The sequence below is a fragment of the Nipponia nippon genome, unplaced genomic scaffold (genome assembly GCF_047370975.1).
Source record: "Nipponia nippon isolate SJK-2023a ecotype South Korea unplaced genomic scaffold, ASM4737097v1 scaffold_12, whole genome shotgun sequence".
NCBI classification, from domain to species: domain Eukaryota; kingdom Metazoa; phylum Chordata; class Aves; order Pelecaniformes; family Threskiornithidae; genus Nipponia; species Nipponia nippon.
The window spans coordinates 20,605,419-20,611,368 of NW_028262313.1; positions in this window are offsets into that span (position 1 = coordinate 20,605,419).

Sequence of the window (5,950 nt, forward strand, 5' to 3'; positions counted from 1 at the left end):
AGGGTGAGTGAGGCTTTCTGGAGTGACTGTCACTGAGAAACGTGCCTGTATCCTCAGCCTTCAGTGGCTTCACACCTGAGATGCCGCAAACTGAGTCTCCAACAAAAAGGCCAAGAGCCTTGATAAACTAAGAAACTCAGCCCTCAGCTCCCTTCCTGCCCATACACACAGCGGACATTAGTCCTGACAGAGCTGCAGGACCCGTCTCTGTGTGACGCCGCCAAGGCACAGTGCCCCGTCTGAGCAGCTGCCCGGGCGGCTGGGGCCGGCAAGGCCCTCCGCAGTGGGACAGGGCCTCTGCTGTGCCCGGCATCGTACAGAAATGCTGGGACTGGCGTGGGGCAGGTTCACTCAGGGCCTGGGGGAGACGACCAAAGCTGCGGTTTGGGAGGCCTGGCTTACAGAGTTATCTGTCAGTCAGGTGGGCTCCCGGGGCAGGACAGTGAGCCGGCCTCGTCCACAGCCACAGCTTCACTGCCAGGTCAGGCTTGGCTCCCTCCCAGAATGAAACTCAAGTACAAATTAACACAGTATGTGCAATGAGGGATTTGGGCTCTCATACAAGTTCAAAACTGAGCTAACATGACAGCGCGGATCGTGGGGCTGCTGGATCCCATTTTGAGATGGCCAGAGAGCCTTTGGCCTGTTTCATTAAATATAAATTGACTCAAACGCACTCTGAGCAAAGCAGTCCAGTTCTTGGCAAGCCGTGGTTTGTCTCAGCTGTTATTGAATCCCTGGCCCTCAGCTAGAATAATTATCATCTCAGAATGATTTTTAACAAAAGGAAGGATATAGGTACTATTACAGGAAATGTAATATATCAAGGGCCCTGTCCTGCTGAAACTGCGGAAGAAATTAGGACCAGATACTTTCCTGTGCTAATAAATACTGTAATTAAATAGGTTTTCTAGTTGAGAATTTCAGAGTGGAAACTTAAAATTTATTTTGATTTTATGTATGCTATGTGAAAAAAGAACCACTACTATGTATTGCAGTAGTAACGTATTTTTTACTTGTAAAGGGTTTTTCAAAAAATCTTTGAGGTTTTATAGTGACATGAGTAATACCATTATAAAGTTCTTTGTGAAAACTAAGTACTTTTGAAAGAACAGAAGGGAGAACGTAAGCACATATTGATATTGATGTTTCACTCAAATCTGTTTTTGTTAGCAAGTCATAAGAAATGAATTGCTGCGAAACATTGGAAGCTACAAACACTAGTGAACAAGTAGGTTATTAATTGTATTTATTGGGGTGGCGAGATATTATGGGCAATAAAGAACACAGGTTTTCATCCATAAAGAATGCATTGAGCTGCCTCCAAAGTGATTTAGTTAATTGATCTAAAAAGGTTGATTCATGATTAGCAAAAGGACAAATAAATCTCAATTTAAAGCTCTCAGAATGCATTCGCTCAATAAACTGCATCAAGAAACACAACTAAAACAGCTGTTAAAGTCTGAGACCTTTCCTACTTGATGAAAGCACAGTAATATTGAAATGCTTTTACTTTCCTCTTTTTTGATTTGAAACAGATTTTTTTTTTTACATGAACTTTTGATTCTGTCTACACTAAATATTTACCTGTTGTGTTTGTATAGTGAAAATAATTTTTGTTTTTACTTTACCTTACAGGTGTGGGGTCAGCAGATTAGCCAGTAAGTACAGAGGGGCAGATTTGCCACTGTCTAAGCCCACAAAGGCCACACAAGGGAGAGTCTGACTGTGAAATGATAGGTGAAGCACTATCAGCTGTCTGATCAGCTCCTTCAGGCCTAGATCAGACTGAAATGTTTACGTAATGGACCAAAGTCTCAGTATGGCATGCCAGACTTAGGGAAAGGTCCTTTGCAGATTTTCTGATTGCAAAAAATATCACGGAACTGTAACAAGATGTAAATGATCTAACAGTAGGTTCTTGCTGGAGTGGCTGGGACTTGTTTCTGTCTCCTTCCTGGCCCCTTCAGCCACTCTCTGTGTCCTTACCGAACAATGAGCGTGAAGGTTCCCATTGTCCTACCTTTGTTACTCTGCTCTCCTTTTCTTTGGTGACTACTTACAAAACCAGGGAAATGAAATGTGTAAAATGGAATCTTATTCACAGCAGCTACTGAAACAGAATGACTCACTTGGGAATGGAACCAAGAAGGAAATGGCCTGAAAACATTGTAAACTGTAGGATACTTTTCACTGGGGCCTGTAGAAAAACAGCAACAACAACAGCAGGCAAGAGAGAGACATTGAAAAAGTAGCAGACTGAGACATGTCCTTAAATGCATTTTTCAGTGTCTTTAATGAGGATCTGTGCAGCTAGAGAATAGCACGTCTCCTTTAATTTCCCCTGAGGCTAACACTCCTTTTCTTCTGCTGCTGCTGTTTCTATTTATCTAATTTTGCATTTGCTGAGTGATGCTCTTGTGACATCAAGAAGAACGTGGTTTCCTTTTGGATACTTTAAAAACACATTTTTAAGTTTCCACCTTAAATTTGAACTGCTTAAGTTATACAAATCCATAGTCAGTCTCTATTTCGATATGCAGAAACCTATTTTCTTTCATGTAAATCACGTATAAAAACTTTGAGAAAGGAACAGAAAACAAGGGAGAGTGAAACTTAAAGTAAAAATATTTATATTTATACACAGAAATGTTTGTTTATGTTCTGAGGGCCTTGTTGCCAGAGAATAGGAATGAAGATGAAATCTCCTAGGACTTAGCTTGTCCGGTACCTGATGGTAGAGAAATTGCCATATCTATTTTCAAAATTACAAAACATGGTGAATTTGTTACTCATATAGATGCTGTAAGGTTTCAGTGATAGGTTATAAAATGTGTTGAGCTCTTCCACACAATGAAGATATAATTCTTGTAATACAGAATTCTTATAATAAATGGACTTTTACAATACAGGCACATTTATGTGGCATCTTTTATAATAAAGAGAAGTAAAAAATATTATGTAACTCTTATTTGTTTTGCAATGTGGACAAGATTTTGACTGCTTTTGAGGCAAATAAATAATACTTCTATTAGTTGATAACACCTTTTACCTACCATATCTAATGACCTGCCATATTACCTCTAGATTTGTAAGTCTGATCTCATAGAAACATCTGCTTCTGAGTATGATAGTTACATGCAAATAAATCTTTTTACATTTAGCATTGAAATGAAGGTTTCCTGACAGCAGAATTCTAGGAAACATTTTCAAAACCTCATACATATTGTCTCATATTGCATGTTTGGGTTTTTATATGCAGGAGATGGTGATCAATCATTTAATATACAGTATGTTTATATATAGTATTGTTCTGAAGAGATATTTATTGCTTTTTCTAAATACTGGTTGTGACTAAGACTATGGTTTAAATTTCAGACCAAGAACATGAGGAGTGTCAAAGTTTGGGAGTGTGAGGCTGCTGTTTCCTGGAATAGGGGGGCTGGTGATCACTCTGTGTCTCAAGTGTCCGGCACTGTCACGGAGCAGTGACAAAATAAAGGTGGGTATATTTCACTCATTATTGCATTGCAGTGTAATTAGCAGGTCTGTTGTTGGAAGTGTGTCTTTTTTAGTATCTTCTGTTCTTGTGAAGATGTAGAAGGGCTTTATAAGTAACAATAGCTTAAGCTTTTCTGTTCCTCAGTAAAAAGGTGATTGTGTCTTATTTACATGCTGTTAAACAGCAAATTAATGCACAGTTCTGGAATTTCAAACGCATAGCAGTTTTAAGATTAAAGCTGATTACTTGGCCTTCACTTTGTGTTGTTACCAACTGGAAATCTATACATACATTTATGATCTGCACTTGCCAGCACCAACACTAGATACATTATCAGAATTCCCTTATTAGATACTTTGTTACATCTACCATGTCTGCATTATGAGAGTCAAAAAATGCTGTTAAACTTCCAATTATCTTGACTATTCAAAAGCTGGTCTGAGGTAAGGATGAATACATACTGGAATGCCAAGACAATAGAACTATGATGAATTATGTGGCATACCCTAAATCAAGCTACCTGCATGAACCGTTGTGTGGGATTTAGTAAGTATTGTTTGCTGAATTCTACACTCTCTTGTATCTTTTAAACTAATTTTTGTCAATTAAGGTTGTTAAATTCATTAATTCGTTAAGCCTTAGTCTATGTAAATCTGTTGAAGATCCTTTATCTTCAAATTCTTCAATTACTTGCAGTCCAAACAAAAATGGTATGGCATGTACTATACTATAGAGAGAGACTATATTAGTAGATTTAGAGTGTATATCATACATATGTTTAGTTTAATTACGTTCCTTAAGAGATGTGTCCCTTGCATAAATTCAGCAGTTTCACCAAGATGTGTTGGACTCTTGATCTCACTGTGTGTGTGGTTGTCTTTTCTCCTGAAGAGAAACAGTGCCACCTACAGACTCAATTCTTGATTTTTAAAAAGAGCAAGCTATTATTTCATTCTAAAAAGTTACAGAAAGATGCCAGGTTGAAAATAATCTGGTATTTAGAAAGTAAATCACATTTTTCATAAATTGTATATAAAACAGCCCTTGTAATAACTGATGATACTGATAGCATCTTTCTAAATAAAAAGATGCCATTTTTGACAATATAAATGCTTAGTTCATTAAGTCTAATGATTGAGAAAAGCAATCAATATTTAATACTAGTTAATTTTCATTTGAAATTACATGAAAGTAAAGGAAGTACAGCTGTAATTACTTCACGGGAAAACTGAAAAGAGCTATGTCGTTTTCTTGACTTTATTTAAAAAGAGCTTTATTGAAAGAGCTACTAACATTCCTTTATCCTATACCCAAGGGATAACTTCCTGTTCACCAGTAATTCTGATAATGTTAACAAGCTCTATGGAAGACTATCATATAACTTGCTGTTCTGTTACAACAATAACCTTCAGTCACTGTTGGAAATGTGTTGTAGGTTGACAAGTATTCAATCATAATGTATTAACAGAATGGTAAAAAAAGATATACTTGCTTTACTAATTAAATATAGCTGGGAACTATGTTACGTGCTGTTGAGCTCTTGTGACAGTATCTTAGGTCTCAAAGTATCTAAGGTATTAATGCACTCCAGGGGCATGGAGGTAACTCCCAGTCAAGTCAGCTGAAAATGAGGACTCGGGCATTTCCATTCCCTTTGCAACTTGCATGTTTTAATCAAGCTAATGCAACAACTACATAAGATACATCTAGACAGCACAGCAGGTAGCCTTTCTGGTGAATTATTCAGTTCTGTGCCTCCAGTCCAATGCACCTTTCAGAGCTCTTACCTGGGTTTACATCCAAGAGGAAGGTGCCTCTCTAATTCCTGTCCTGACATGAAGTCTAGTCTTCTGACTAGCATGCTATGTTCAAGGAAAAAAGTTTTGATCTTTTAAAGTATGCCAAGGAATGGAAAATAATAAGTTTTTTTAATTATTTGTAATGATTAAAGAGGCAATTTTAAGAGAATTAGCACCTACGAAACAAGACATTACATTTGGGAATGAACATTTAGATGATAATTTCATGTTGAGACTTATCTACATGGTGGTATAAATAATGCATAAGAAGTATACTTGATACAAGTGAGACTGTTCAAGTGTGTAAAATTAAGTGTTCACAGTATGTATACCAAAAAGAGATGAGAATATGATTTCATAAGTAAACTTTACCAAATGAATTCTGGAAAAGTTTGAAGCTGATTTACTGGGTTAGATGTGAATTTCATCAAATAATTGATTTATTACATAAAATATTGCATAAAATTTCATTTTGCCTTTTGGAAATGATTTAAAGCCAGTAATTAAAACTGAAGAAAAGTCGCTCACAGTAGAATTTGAGAGAGGAATTATTTTAATTACTAGAAGGACCAGAGGAAATATGGCTCAGAAAAGGACATAGAAAAGGTTTCCAACAGGAAATGCATCATTCTCATGCTATAGGCTGCTA